Raw genomic sequence first — 16,901 nt, forward strand, 5'->3', positions numbered from 1 at the left:
ACAACATTTTCATGATGGTCTGGGAACAACACCAACACGAGGATATCAGATCATCCTGGTGACCATGGTGGCCATTTAGAAGTCGGCCATCTTGGATACAACTTTTGTTTTTTCAATAGGAAGAGGGCCATGTGACACATCAAACTTATTGGTAATGTCACAAGAAAAACAATGGGGTGCTTCGTTTCAACGTAACTTTATTCTTTCATGAGTTATTTATGTTTAAGTTTCTGACCACTTATAAAATGTGTTCAATGTGCTGCCCATTGTGTTGGATTGTCAATGCAACCCTCTTCTCCCACTCTTCACACACTAATAGCAACACCGCAGGTAAAATGCCAGCACAGGCATCCAGTATCTGTAGTTTCAGGTACTGCACATCTCGTATCTTCACACCATAGATGTCAGCTGGTGATCAGCTGATCATGGGTCCCACCTGGCCCTTCCCACTGGAGAAGTGTGCTTTCCATCAGCGGTCCACCACCTTCCTAGGCTTCACCATCTCCTCCGATGGCCTGACCATGGACCCGCAAAAGGTCCAAGCCGTGACCCAGTGGCCTCAGCCCTCCAGCCTTAAGCAGCTACAGAGCTTCCTGGGCTTTGCCAATTTCTATCGGCGCTTTATCCGTAATTTCAGCACCGTTGTCGCCCCACTGACATCCCTCACCAAACCAGCTAACCTGCCTAAGCCCTTCTGCCTCTCCCCAGGTGCAAAACAGGCATTCCGAGACCTTATCCACCGGTTCACTACGGCCCCCGTCCTGCTCCACCCTGATCCTGCCAGAGATTTTGTGGTGGAGGTGGATGCCTCCGATGTTGGCGCTGGCGCCGTCCTTTCTCAACACGGCCCGGATGGAAAACTTCATCCATGCTGCTATTTCTCAAGGAAATTTTCTCCCACGCAGCAACGGTATGGTGTCGGAGACCGAGAACTCCTGGCCATCAAGTGGGCCTTAGAAGAGTGGCAGCATTGGCTCCTGGGAGCGAAGGACCCTTTTCTGATCTGGACTGATCATCAGAACCTGATCCATATTCGTTCTGCCAAGCAGCTCAACCCAAGGCAGGCCCGTTGGGCCTTATTCTTTGAGCCTTACAATTTCCACCTCGCCTACCGCCCTGGTTCCAAGAACGCTAAGGCAGACGCTCTCTCCAGACAGTTCGCCCAGGACGGCCTCACGTCAGACCCTGGACCTATCCTACCTTCTCATTGCTTCGCTGCCCCCCTTCGGTGGCCCTTGGAGGACTCTATCCGGGATGGCCTGACCGCCAAACCACCTCCGCCTGACACCCCTGCTGGGAGGCTCTATGTACCATCCCGGTGCCGTCAGGAGGCTTTGCTCTGGGCTCACTCCTCCCCGCTCTCTGGTCACCTAGGGCCTGACAGGACCCTCCAACTCCTCCGTCGTGCCTTCTGGTGGCCCTCCATGACTCGGGACGTCCGTGAATTCGTTTCCGCCTGTGACACCTGTGCTCGGGCCAAGTCCTCCACTCAGCCTCCTGCTGGCGACCTTCGCCCTCTCCCTGTGCTGGGACGTCCCTGGTCCCATGTCGGCCTTGACTTTGTTACCGGCCTCCCATCCCTGGACGGTCTTTTTTTTTTTTTTTTTTTTTTGTATCCTGTTTGGATCTTTAGCCATCAGAATTGTTGTCTTAAGGCCAAGAAAGATGCCAAGCGGATTTATTTTACCAAGTGGATCATCATGGCCTTGCCATATTGGTCCATTTGATTGACCTTTATTATAATTATGAATTTATTTTATTTTCAGTTGCTACAAACGGGACAGACATGACTGGGGGATAGGACAGGGAGAAAGAATGAAAGAAAGAGAGGGAGAGAAAGAAAACCAAAGGGGAGAAGAGACGGTGAGAAGGGGGGGAAGAAAGAAAAAAAAAACAACCAAACAAAAACAAAACAAAACACCTGGATCACCTGTATGGAGAAAAAAAACAGAAGAGAAAGCAAACAACAAAGAGCAACATAATAAAAAAAACAGCACCATCACAATAAACTAGCTAGCAGTAGATATCAGTAGATACTAAATAATAAACGATATTGTGCAGCACGCAAGATAGACGGCGCACAATGTGCTTTGAGGCAGCAGCCAAGAAAGCTGTAGTCCGCGTCTGTGAATACCCGTGTGTACACCTGTGTGCATACCTGTGTGGATCAGCATGCTTGCATTCCAAAGGTTTCTCCATGTAACGATCTGCTAGGGAGTGTGGGGAGCCACAGCCCCGTCCTCCAGGGTATGAAGCAGGTATGGAGGAGATCAAAACTCCAGACATCCAGAGGCCCCCAGAACACAAGAGACCAAGGAGGACCAACAGAGGGGCAGCCATGCCACTGTCCCAGTAAGAGCTGAGGAGAGTCCCAGATGAAGGCTCACTCAGCAGCCGCGAAGCAGAAGCCAGGGGAGTTGCAGTGACGCGCCCGTGAGCTCCGCCGGCAGCCAGCTGTGCCTGAGTGACCGAGCCCCAGGCCGAGAGGCCGGGGGCACCCCACCTCCGAAGTGGCCCGAGCGAGCCCCAGGCTCCAGGCCCCGATAAGCGGCCGCCAAAGAGTGAGCCGGTGTGTACCCGGACGCCCACCCCCAGACACAAAGAACCACCAACGCACCGACACCTGAGGGAGTCCGCCACTGGCAGGGGAAGTGGTGGTGGGTGGAGATAGGCCTCCAAACCTTGGAGGGCCTGAGATGTCCCCAGAGAGGTGGCGTCTGATACCCAACCTGACATATAGACACAGACATACAGGTACACACAGACACAAACATCCATTCCCACCCTCATGCTCTCATATGCACTTACTCCACACTCAACCAACGTGGAGACAGACATAAAGAGACGCTGTACACACGATCACACTCCCCAAGCGTACTCTACGAACCGGGTCTAGGTACCCTTGCCCCTGGAGGGGGGAACTGCACCCAGACCCAGGTGGTGTTACCCTTTTCCCTGCGGTGGGAAGAGGCAGACCGCCCCGACTCCGCAGCAGCAGGGAGGCCCCACACTCCAGACCGCAGTCGGACGGCCAACTCCTCCTCCTAGCCCCCCCGCTCCAGCAGGCCACAGAGAACGGGGGTGAGAGAAGACTCCAAACCTCCCTCCACCCGCTCATTGTAGTGTTGATGCATGTGTGTTCTAAGGTGCAATTAAAACCCAGGAGGGCATGGAGCTACCTGCCAGAGAGCAGCAGGTAAGCGCATAGTCCCTCCTGCTAGCCCTCAATGTCTACGTGTATTCAAAATTGAGAGGTGGGCAACGACGCCAGGGGTGAGGTGTACACCCTGATGGTAATTTGGACTCCGTGTATCGTGCCCACCCCCAAGATCCTATATGTATGTGTAATGAGAGTGTGAGTAATGTGAATGTCAAAGTTGTGGGATAAAATTGAGGCAGAGGCAGCCAGAAGCCTCCTCTGCACCCTGGTGACATACCCCTACTCCAAGGCCCTGCATGTGTGGGTGGTTGTGGTGGAGTGGGAAGAGGGAGGCCGTGGACGGTCTTGACACCATCCTCACCTTTGTAGGTTTTCAAAGGCGGTGCACCTGGTCGCTCTGGCCGGTCTCCCTTCCGCCAAACAGACGGCCGAGCTCCTCTTGGACCATGTCGTCCGGCTTCACGGGTTCCCCAAGGACATAGTCTCCGACAGGGGGCCCCAGTTCACCGCCAGGTTCTGGAAAGCCTTTTGCCGCCTGATTGGAGCGTCTCCCAGCCTCTCATCCGGCTATCACTCTCAGACCAATGGGCAGGTTGAACGGACCAATCAACAGCTGGGGCGCTTCTTGAGGTGCTTCGTCTCCGCCCAACCGTCGCTTTAGCCTCGTTACCTGTTGTGGGCTGAGCTGTCTGATAACCTTCACGTCTCTTCTGCCACCGGTCTCTCGCCCTTTGAAGTCTGTCATGGTTTTCATCCTCCTATCTTCAGCCATCAGGAGGCGGAGGTTGATGTGCCTGCTGCTGAACGGATGGTCCGCCGCTGTCGTCAGGCCTGGATCAAGGCACGGGCTGCCATTTCCCGAGCCAACGCTCTGTATACCAAGCAGCATCGTCGCCGCCACCGCCCGGGTCATCCTTTTCAGCCGGGGGATCGCGTCTGACTCTCCACAAGGCACCTGCGGCTCCGCACCGAGTCCAAAAAGCTCACTCCCAGGTTCGTTGGCCCGTACGAGATCACTGCCCAGGTCAACCCCGTGATTTATCGTCTCCGGCTTCCATCCGCCCCCCTCCCCGGCCCCGCGGATCTTGGACTCCCGTCCCCCGGGGTCGAGGGGTCCAGTATTTGGTGGACTGGGCTGGCTACGGTCCTGAGGAGCGCTCCTGGGTGCTGTCCCGCTTCGTCTTGGATCCTTCCCTCATCTCGGATTTCCGTCGCTGCCGTCCTGGACCGCCGGGTGCCGGTCTTCGGGGGGTGGGGGGTGGGGGTTTAAAAGAGAGATGCCACCCACCTGTTCGCCACTCAGACATCGTTCTCTTCATGTCAGGAGCTCCGAAACTTTGCTGACGTCAGTCTCCGCCTGATTCAGCAACTGTGAGTGTTTTTCCCTTCGATTCTTTTTCTCATCCCGGCTCCGCTCGCTCTCCGTCTGTAACGCCAGTTCCGAAGCCACGCTTCGTGCACTGATCGTTACTAGAATAACTGCGTGTCTGTTCCAACCCACCGCTAGCCTTTGCCGCGTTTGGGTCTAGCAGCACGCCACATGGGCACGCCGAATTACGGTGTGTAATTCGCCCGATCGTGACAATAGACAATTGCCTTCAGATGACCCTAAAGATAAAAGTCTAAGGGGGTCAGATCGGGAGACCTTGGGGGCCATACAACTGGCCCACGACGACCAATCTACTTTCCAGGAAACTGTTCATCTAGGAATGCTCGGACCTGGCACCGATAATGTGGTGGTGCACCATCTTGCTGGAAAAACTCAGGGAACGTGCCAGCTTCAGTGCATAAAGAGGGAAACACATCATCATGTAGCAATTTCAAATATCCAGTGGCCTTGAGGTTTCCATTGATGAAGAATGGACCCACTATTGTTGTACCCCATATACCACACCAAACCATCACTTCTGTTGGTCCAACAGTCTTGGAGGGATCCATCCAATGTGTCAGACCAATAGCGGTGGTTTTGTTTGTTAACTTCGCCATTCACATAAAAATTTGCCTCATCACTGAACAAAATCTTCTGCGTGAACTGAGGGTCCTGTTCCAATTTTTTTTTTGCCCATTCTGCAAATTCTCTGCGCCAATCTGGGTAATCCTCGTTGAGATGCTGCAGTAGCTGGAGATTGTAAGGGTGCCATTTATGAGTAGCTAATATCCGCTGAAGGGATGTTCGACTAATGCCACTCTCCAGTGACATGCGGCGAGTGCTATGCTGTGGGCTCTTGCTGAATGAAGCTAGGACAGCCACTGATGTTTCTTCATTAGTGACAGTTTTCTTGCGTAGACATTTTGGCAAATGCAACACTGAACCAGTTTCACGAAACTTAGCAAGCAGTTTGCTAACTGTAGCATGGGAGATGGGTGGTCTCGTAGGGTGTCTTGCATTGAAATCTGCTGCAATGATCCGGTTACTGCGTTCACCAGATATCAACACAATTTCGATCCGCTTCTCACGTGTTAACCTCTTCGACATGTCAATGGCTATGAACAAAAAGAAACTTGTAAATAACTCATGAAAGAATAAAGTTATGTTGAAACCAAGCACACCATTGTTTTTCTTGTGACATTACCAATAAGTTTGATGTGTCACATGGCCCTCTTCCTATTGAAATATACTAATGTGCCACAAACAGGACTTTAATATCACCAACCATTCCCGTTTTATTACGGTGTATCCATATAAATGGCCCACCCTGTAGTTGACAAGCTATTTTCAAACATGGAGCCCTGAACTTTTCTATCTGAAGCATATTAGAATGCAAATGTCCGAATCATTGGACATTACCCTGTTTATAACCTGCCAGCTCCATACAACAAAGTCCATATGGTGTGGGATTGTGCCGATGTGCTAATAGCGAGTCGTTAGCTAGCGAGTGGTCATGTGCTGCCTCCAGGCAGCTACTTCAGCTAAACCACATTAAGTAGTGAAAAACAACCTGGACAAAGACAATTTCCTGGTGTGTGCATGTGAAAAAGAATAATTGTGGAAAATATGCCCACTGGATTTCCTTGAAATTGTAGCCTTGGGGCTATGCTAACCAGTGAGTAGAGGGCAACACGAGGTCACTTTCTTTCTTTTTAAATGTAACATGGGGACACGTAACAAATTTTTATTTTGGAGATGTATTTGAATAATTCGGTGTAGATATAAAATTCTATTTTCTACTACTTTCTTTTTGGTGTGTTCTTTTTAAGGGAAATATAATGCAGAATGTTGTATGTCTACCACATGTTGCGCCTCAACTCAAGTGTATGAAAATGCTCTTTTAAATGTGTGTGTGGGATTTCTGGCAGGTTCTTTCTTCAGTGGTTTCTCCTGCAGAGTGCCTGATAATGCAGCCAAAGGCCAGTAAATGTCAAATACTGTGGTCTCACTCCCTCTTCTCTTTCTTCCCATATCCTTCACTGCTGCACTGGCCTCTCTGAAGTTTTTATACTGACTGAAGTCATGCACTCATCCTGCTACATCCAACCAGTGTTACAGAGTGATAGGGTAAAACAATCTTTAGGTAAACACACGAAACCCAGAGTGGGACAAAATACCGAGCAGCAACAGTGTCTTAGCCCTTCTCGCTTCTGTAGATGGAGATTTCGGCTTACATCTACCCAGGTTTATCGAGACAACATTTCATGGATTTGGTGGTAGGCAGTATTTTTCTTTTCTTTTTTTTTAACAGGGAAATATCGGAGTAAATAAAGGACAGAATACCATCAAATTTGGTTATATGAGAGGATGAATCCTGATGATTATTGATTTTTGTCTGGCACCATCAGTAGATTAAACTGACTCTTGGAAAACAAGTCTTACCCCACTTTTTCTAACTGCGACAGCCATGTATGATATGAGAGTGGACTAGAAGTCAGTCTAAAGAGTGAAGAAAGTTAGTTCCCCGTATGTGAGCCTCTGAGGGATTCTGCCGTGCTCTTTACACTGTCTCCTGCTGGGCAGTAGATTGTCTGTGAACCAGGCCACGGCATTTGCCATGGGCTTGAGGGGGGCATTCACAGGCTGTGATGGGTTTGCACGATTGATGCCAGAAATATCGATGCAGATGGGTTGCTGAACAGTGTGGGGCTGACTGAAAAGATTCAAGTATCGAGTTACATGTCTCATTAGGAATAGAAGACAGCTGGGAAACAGGAAGAATAACATGACACAAAGGTGAGTCCTGCATAGTTTGTGAGAAACAACGCAGGCGTGAGTTTGAGCTGAAGAGTCTCTTTCAAATGGAACAGGTTATTTGTTGAGGGTAAAGCTGTCAGCTGTAAATAGGCTGAAATGCATCATGCATGTGCTATTCTTTTCCTCCTGCTGTATCTACCCGTCCATATCCAGGACACATTTTTAATTTAAAATATTCATGCTTGTTTCATATAATTGAAATTATCTCGGGGAAAATGGATTCCAACCTTTTTATAATGGAAAGCCGACATTATTCCTCAGGCTTCCCTTGCATGAGATCCAAAATTCAAGACCAGTTGATGTCTGGAAGCAAGTGCATTGCAGCCCTCATCTATACAAGGTTAATTGACTCTTAGAATCCATTTTCAGTATTCGAATTTCTCTGTTGCCTGAGCCGTATAAATATCATTTCATTATTCCAGCAAACAAAACAGCCGTTCCAACATAACAAACCGTATAATAATTTTTGAACTCTCGCTGCTTGCAAAAACTTTGTCGAGACTGCATTGAGGTGTCATCGAGTGTACGGCATGTGTTCATTCAGATAAAGTATTGACTTTCATTTGTTTTGCAAGTAACACTTCCATCTTGCAATTCTGATATAATCTAAAGAAAAGGAAAGGAAAGGAAAGACTAGGTTGTTGGAAACAAAAGTCCAAGGACAGTTTCACCAGTCAGCCTTTGCTAAACCACTTGCATCTAGTGCATCTCTGCATAGAGGTAAAGTGATTGCACTGTGGCATATATTCATGAGGGGGTTGTTAATCTTTCAGCAAACAAAAGTCAGATCAGAGGATAATGAAAAGGAAGAGAAATCACTCAGGCCTCTCAGCATTTCTGCCATGGGAGCTTTTATAAGCTACCATAACTTTCTTTCTAGAAGCCGTCCATATTTTGGAGCTCCCACTGTGGTATGCTGGCTCTCCTTTTATGAAAATGTGTCTTTTAATTAAAGTGGCTAGTGGAACAAATTGGAAGCAGGGGTTAATGCTGGCGATGATCAATGTTGGCCAAGAAGTAGAGCTAAGCCACAACGAGGAGTAGCAGAGTGTTATTTTCAGACCTTTTTTCCACTTCCTGAGTCCTTGTTATCTATCATCCTGACTATCAGGTACATCTATCTATCGTTGTGTGTGTGTGTGTGTTTGTTGGGAAGATGATGGTACAGTTGGGTGCAGACAGGGTGGTTCCATTTCTACGGCCCATTGTCCTCCATCAGGCACGACGGGATGTTATCAGCCTCAGCCAGGCTCATGCTCCTACAATGCTTCATTACCTGTGTGTGTGCGAATGCATTTTCATCCTGCAAACAATGCTTCATTACATGTCTCTCTCAGGGCTCCCTGAACATTTCTTCCTGTCTCATTACCCAGTGTGAGCCACGTTATCTGTTCCAGTCATATTTACAGAGCAGACCTTTGCCTTCTAAGAAAGCATTGCACACAAAGCTGTCGTGTTTGTTAGCAACATAATTGTGAAATACTTGTTTAGTTCTGTGTGCAACATGACACAATATAGAAATACAGCACTAAGAAAAGGTTATTCACTAAATTTAAACTGAAGATCTGGACAGAGGTACTGGGCAGCCAACACATTACACCAACAGAAGCTGATCTGCCACAGTAACCCATTTTTGAAGCTCCCCGTGCAGTTTTTCAGCTGATGTTAATGCCAGAGGAGGTTTGGAAAGCTGCAGTTTGTGAGTCAACAGCACATTGGCTCACTTCAGCACTATGCACCTCAGCACTTGGTGATCCTGCTCTTACAGTTACAGTACCATGCTCCTTTGACCATTCTGTCAGAGACAGTAAAGTTTTCAAGGGACTTAGGTACATAGTAATTAGAAAGGGTTAGTACCCAAGTGCTCCTAATCAAATGCACTTGATTTACTGATCATCTATAAATGTAACTGCTTCTATAAAAGCAGATATTCTGGCCAGTATCACATTAGCCAAAATCAAACATAGCATATCAACACAAAACCCCCACACCAACTGCCAAGCACGGTAGTGGTGTGATTATTGGACCTATTTTGCAGCATTGTGAAAGAAAATCATGAAATTCCAAATTTTTTGGATCCACACTTGTTGCATTTTGTGACAAATTTATCATCAACAAACGCATTGTGGAAAAAAAATGGGCATCATGAATGTCAACATCAAACAATTATGAGCTGCTCCTGATGTCTGTAAACAAGAGAACTAGGAAACTAAGAAACTGACATTCTGGGTTCATCCAATTCTGATGAAAAAGCAGCAGCAGGGCGGATTTCATGGTTTGATCCAGGAGTTGAAGCTGTGTCAGGATACATCCTGACACATACATCCTGTATCCTGACACTCTTTGTGGAGTTGGAATCACATCCGAAGGGGTAGCGAAATAATTTCAGAGCTGATTGACCCGAGTCAAAGTTTCCTAGTTACTTTGTTAAGTATTATATCAGCTGCCTGTTGCAGGTAGTGTCAAAACTACATGTGAGTGAAATTCTTGTGTGCGAGCTTCACAAGCAACAGAGTTGTGCAAAATACAATAACGTAAACAAGAAAAATACAAGAATGGCTACATCTGAAACTAATAAATATATGTACAATATATAATAGTATATGCATTTTTGGATGTGTATACTAAATATTTTTCTACGTGTGTGTGTTTGTATACACATATTTTACAAATTAAATAGAGTAAACAATAAAATAAAATATATAAAAATATACAGAGTTGAGACATGTGCAAAACAGTGGCATTACTGTAAAGTATGGAGTGCATAATGTTGAAGTTCCAGTAGTGAAGGTGAGGTGTCTATGACGTGTTCAGCAGTCTGATGGCCTGGTGGAAGAAGCTGTCTCTCAGTCTGCTGGTTCGGGACCGGATGCTGCAGAACCTCCTTCCTGATGGAAGCAGTCTGAACAGTTTATGGCTGGGGTGACTGGAGTCCTTGATGATCCTCCCCGCTTTCCTCAGGCAGCGCTTCCTGTAGATGTCTTGGAGGGAGGGAAGCTCACCTCCAATTATCCGTTCAGAGCACCGCACTACTCGCTGGAGAGCTTTGCAGTTGTAGGCGGTGCTGTTGCCATACCAGGTGGTGATGCATCCAGTGAGGATGCTCTCAATGGCTCAGTGATAGAAGGTCCTGAGGATGCGGGGGCTCATGCCGAATCTTTTCAGTCTCCTGAGAAAGAAGAGGCGCCGCTGCGCCTTCTTCACTGTTTTGTTTATGTGTACTGACCACTAAGATCCTCAGCCAGATGTACACCAAGGAACCGGAAGCTGCTCACTCTCTCCACAGCAGCGCCGTTGATGGTGATGGGGGTGCGTACTTCTCTGCACCTCCGGAAGTCCACTATCAACTCCTTTGTCTTTGCGACGTTGAGGGTGAGATGGTTGTCTTGACACCAGTGGGTCAGGGCGCTGACCTCCTCCCTGTAGGCCGTCTCATCACCGTTGGTGATAAGACCCACCACTGTAGTGTCGTCCGCAAACTTCACAATGATGTTGGAGTTGTTAGTGGCCGTGCAGTCGTAGGTGTAGAGTGAGTACAGGAGAGGGCTCAGTACACACCCCTGTGGAGCACCAGTGTTCAGTGTGATGGGGGATGAGGTGATGCTGCCCAGTCTGACCACCTGGCGTCTGTCAGACAGGAAGCTAAGGATCCAGCTGCAGAGGGAGCTGCTCAGTCCTAGATCCTGCAGTTTCCTGTCCAGCTTCGAGGGAACGATGATATTGAATGCTGAGCTGTAATCTACAAACAGCATCCTCACATACGTGTCTCTCTTCTCCAGGTGTGACAGGGCAGTGTGTAGTGTCAGGGCTATGGCATCATCAGTGGACCTGTTGTGGCGGTATGCAAACTGTAGAGGGTCCAGTGAGTCGGGTAGTGCAGAGCAGATGAAGTCCCTGACCAGCTTCTCGAAGCATTTGCTTACGATGGGGGTCAGGGCTACAGGTCGCCAGTCGTTCAATGAGGAGATGGTGGAGGATTTGGGTACAGGGACGATGGTGGCCATTTTGAAGCAGGCTGGGACTACAGACAGAGAGAGGGAAAGGTTGAAGATGTGTGTGAACACTCCAGCCAGCTGAGCCGCGCATGACTTGAGGACGCGGCCGGGAATCCCGTCCGGACCAGTAGCTTTGCGCGCGTTCACCTATTACATATTACATATTGGTCGCTGATTTGTTTTTGTTTTGTTTTTGAATGTCAGAAATGTATATTTGTGAATGTGGAGATGTTATGTTGGTTTCACTGGTAAAAATAAATAATTGAAATGGGTATATATTTGTTTTTCGTTAAGTTGCCTAATAATTATGCACAGTAATAGTCACCTGCACACACAGATATCCCCCTAAAATAGCTAAAACTAAAAACAAACTAAAAACTACTTCCAAAAACATTCAGCTTTGATATTAATGAGTTTTTTGGGTTCATTGAGAACATGGTTGTTGTTCAATAATAAAATTATTCCTCAAAAATACAACTTGCCTAATAATTCTGCACTCCCTGTATCCTTGGGCACCCTTAATTGCTCTTCGATGCATCCATCGGAGTGTGAATGTTACTTAGAAAGCGCTTAGAACAATGTGAATGGGTGAATGCACAAGTTGTGTAAAGCACTTTGAGTCCTCAGAAGAGTAACAAAGCGCTATATAAGAACCAGTCCATTTACCATGTCATGGTAATTTTCTTTTTTTTTTTTCTTTTTTTGTGTCCCGTTTGGATCTATAGCCATCAGAATTGTTGTCTTAAGGCCAAGAAAGATGCCAAGCGGATTTATTTTACCAAGTGGATCATCATGGCCTTGCCATATTGGTCCATTTGATTGACCTTTATTATAATTATGAATTTATTTTATTTTCAGTTGCTACAAAACACCTGGGTCACCTGTATGGAGAAAAAAAACAGAAGAGAAAGCAAACAACAAAGAGCAACATAATAAAAAAAACGGCACCATCACAATAAACTAGCTAGCAGTAGATATCAGTAGATACTAAATAATAAACGATATTGTGCAGCACGCAAGATAGACGGCGCACAATGTGCTTTGAGGCAGCAGCCAAGAAAGCTGTAGTCCGCGTCTGTGAATACCCGTGTGCATACCTGTGTGGATCAGCATGCTTGCATTCCAAAGGTTTCTCCATGTAACGATCTGCTAGGGAGTGTGGGGAGCCACAACCCCGTCCTCCAGGGTATGAAGCAGGTATGGAGGAGATCAAAACTCCAGACATCCAGAGGCCCCCAGAACACAAGAGACCAAGGAGGACCAACAGAGGGGCAGCCGTGCCACTGTCCCAGTAAGAGCTGAGGAGAGTCCCAGATGAGGGCTCACTCAGCAGCCGCGGAGCAGAAGCCAGGGGGTGTTGCAGTGACGCGCCCGTGAGCTCCGCCGGCAGCCAGCTGTGCCTGAGTGACCGAGCCCCAGGCCGAGAGGCCGGGGGCACCCCACCTCCGAAGTGGCCCCAGGCTCCAGGCCCCGATAAGCGGCCGCCAAGGAGTGAGCCGGTGTGTACCCGGACGCCCATCCCCAGACACAAAGAACCACCAACGCACCTGAGGGAGTCCACCACTGGCATGGTAATTTTCATGATCTCTATCAAATGTTTTTCTAGATGGAATGGTGTTACAGTATATGTTACCCCCTGGTGTGACAGGTGCCTGGGAGGGGTGCGATCCTAGATCCTGCAGCTGTGTATTGAAATAAAGAGGCACAGATCATGAACTTGTTTACGATTCAAATGCAGGATTTATTCTGCAGATTTGCCTCCCAGGGGGGGTTTACGCTCCTCCTGAGTGCTATGCGCCACCTAGTGTTATTTTTTTTAAATAATGGCATGGAAGATGTAAAGTGTAATTAGAAAATACTGAATCAACACTTAAAGATATAACAAAGACCAAAATATAACTGGGGTGTTCCCTTTTTTCTTGTATGAAGACATAAACTGAACTAACATCCCCATAACTCTTTTTATCTCTTAACTTTTTAACTATTAGTTTAATCCAGATTTATCAGCCACACATTGATTGATTGATTGATTGAATCTTTATTTTGAACATGTTGAAAAAGTACAACAAAATAGAATTAAAAGAAACAAATTAACAAAGCAAAACAAAAGGAAAACGAGCAACCACATTTCAACAAACAAACACATTTCAACTTAAACACATATGTTAACCTTTTACATATACATCTCTTATAGAAAAAACAACAACAACAACAACAACAATTGGGCACAAAAGTGTGAAGAAACAGATATATCCATATCAGCTATATCTGCCTTTAAAGTGATTTAAATACCCCGGCGCAATGGGAAAATGGAATTTTCTCAAGGAAAGCAGGCCATTGTGAGCTGTAAGCGCCTCAAATGACATGTTATCCACCCTCTACATCTAGCTGGTGGTTGAAGTGAGTGGAACTACAAATGCATCTGGTCTCAGTATGACTCGATGCATTTAATAGAAGTTACTCTTACCACTACTGACACATTCAGGAAATGAAGATTTCAGCAGAAAGGTGGTTTAGCCTGGATTCTGTCACAGTCTGCTTTCTTCAAACACAAATATTCAAAGTAAGTCAGAGCGAGCGCAGATGAATATGAAGGCAGGCCTGGAGGCTACATCCCATCATGTCTAATAAGACTCAGTCAGGTTATCATAGAAGGTGTATTGATCATCCATATTTGGCCCAGTTTCTCGCTTCAACCCACATTAAGGAATTCACTGCACACTCGATGGAAGACGAACAAAAACACAGAGAAATGGTGGGATGCAGAGAGTTGGGGGAACGTATAATTAGATGTAAATATTCAGCCTTATGTAATCAGGGTTTTTTTGGGTCATTTCAAGGAGCTGTGTGTCATGCTGGTGTAAAATACGCTTAATGTTTAAACGAGAAACAGCATCAGTTTAGCATCATTATGCAATTATATAATGCTGAATATTTTAACTATTGATTTTCACTCAGATATGAACTTCAGGTCAGTATCCAGAAATGTAAACATTCCTACTTTCTACACAGTAAATATGGTGGATGTGCTGTTACCCACAGTAACTGGTATTGTTTCCACCTTTCGACTCTGTGTGTACGTGTGTGTGTGTCTGAGTGTGTGTGGCTTTATGGTAAAATGTAGTCCTGGAGAAACCTTGTTAGATTTGTATTGTTGATTGTCATTTATGCTTAGAAATATTTACTTATATATGCTTAGAGTTTTGTAATTAGTTGTAGATTGGTAGAGGTTTTGATCCTTGATAGTCTGCAAACTTTGTGTGTATTAGACAGCACTTTGGGAGCATGAGAGGTCATACCGTGTCTTATTATTTTATGGTAGGATTAACGTAGTTGCGTCTGTTCTAGTCTAAGTGCTCTTTGTTTAGATGAACTGCAGGACTTCCTCACCGTGTTATCTAGGATGAACCATCTAGGGTGAGGGGGAGGCTACCCTCTTCCTGACCAAGGATGTTTGACCCTTTGATCAGCACCACACACACACACACACACACACACACACACACACACACACACACACACACACACACACACACACACACACACACACACAGGCAAGGTACTCTTTGTGTGTATGTAGACGTCATATGTTAATGAACTTATGCATATTCATGTAACCTCAATAAAAGAACAGTGGTACGGGAGAACGGACGAGAGCTACTGGGGTCAAGCGAAGGAACGGCGTTTGTCTGGTTCTCTCCCGTGCACGAGTACCATGAAGAAGTTTGCCTACTTGCGTCTTGCTTGCAGTGTAATTATATTGTCTTAACGTTCCAGCGAATAGGTTCAAGCTACAAACCTATCAAACCTACTATAGTGGGAAGTATCACATGATTCTGAGTCAGAGGATCACTATGAGTGTTCAAATTACTTCTCTCTTTTTTTTGGGCCTATTTGTAACGTCATGTTAATGTTAAGGTGAATGACAACTTGTCTATTTAAATCAAACTATTTGGCCACTATTTTTCTTATTTACTTTTAAACATTGTGTAAATATTGAACAGTGAAAGATTTCACACTATCTCTCAACTCTGAGGGACTTCTGGTTGGGCAACCAGGGAGGAAGGTCTGATGGTCTTGCACTACCAGAGCAAGACCATGATAGTTCCTTGGGGATGAGGAATTAAAGCCCAGGGGTCTTAATTATTCATTTCCTGTTTTCAGAATAGCTTTCAAGGCTTTTGTTCTCCTCTTCTTCCTCATTGTAATCCAACTCACTGATCAGACTGTAGCTCCTCGGATGATCTGATATCGTCATGTTGGTGTTGTTCCCAGATCATCATGAAAATGTTGTTCCGGGTTCAACCAAGTGATTCTTTTGCGCGCCAAAACATTCATGCATTTATGAAATCCCAATGTTGCAAGGACAATATCAATTCTGCTTACCGTTTATTAAAGGGTTACGGTTAGGGTTAGGGTCAGGGTACGTTGATCGGCGGACAGAGGCGGTTTCTCGCAGCTTAAGTACAGTTTTTGGTTTTATGGCGGTTTTTCCCGAAGTCGCAAAAGTATGACATCACAACATTCTGATTGGTCACTTGCAATGTTCATCCTGGAACAACATTTAGTATGATGATCTGGGAACAACACCAACATGACGATATCAGATCGTGCGTGATCCTCTCCACTCTCGCAGCTAGTCTCAATATTTATGCAGCTTGTCCAGGAATACTCCTGCCCTTATCGTGTAGTTCACCAGAACACACTTGATCCCAGTCTCTTGCCACCATATTTATTAGTACAGTGGTACTTATCAGAGTGGTCACCAGCCCCTCTGTCCATACTTCCAAGACTGTGCTCCACCACTTTATCCACCGTTAAATACCACTTTTACTCTTCACCACTGTAGGACTCGCCAATCCCTTGAGGTTGTCCTTGGAGCAATATATTTGGCCATTTCCAATTACATCAGTCACCTCATCCCTGTGGTGACCTTAATCCTTCCCTGGACTGACCTGTAGGAGATGATTAAAAAAAATTGCTGCCGTGCCTTTAACACTGTGGTTTGTTAGCTTTACTTTTCAGACCAACTCTGCAGCGATGAATGCACTATCACAGTGAACCAGTCTTTCATTTATTTCCTAACGGGATAGTATACAAAAGATTTCTCCCTTGAAAGGGAAATCTTATTCTCAAGAGACTTCCTGGTTAGAAAGACATCTATACTAGCCCCAGGCCCAGGGCACTATTTTACATTCTTCATCCGGTATTTAGTGGTGAGTCAAACAAAATTCCTTTGAGGATAGAAATTTTGTGACTCTTAAGAACATGACATGTGAAATCAGCGTAAGAGAATGTAACAGTGCATTCACAGGGGGCATGTGCACGCATAATGCCTCAATCATTTATTTACTGGTGTCTTTTTGATATTAAAATGAAGACCAAGTTTGAAGGTGATGTTACTCACGAGCCCCAAGGGGCCATAATTATTATGCTGCAACTGGTATTATATTCACCTTGTCTGTTTTTGTGTTCCTCAAGATGCACGCTGTTGTGGAAAGCACCACTGAGTTGGTTGTTGTGTCCAGTGGTAGGTTTATATGTCTGGAAAGATATGCCA

This window comes from Rhamphochromis longiceps, linkage group LG1 (genome assembly GCF_057381845.1).
Source record: "Rhamphochromis longiceps isolate RC_006_pf linkage group LG1, R_longiceps_female_GT1.1, whole genome shotgun sequence".
In the NCBI taxonomy this organism is placed as follows: Eukaryota; Metazoa; Chordata; class Actinopteri; order Cichliformes; family Cichlidae; genus Rhamphochromis; species Rhamphochromis longiceps.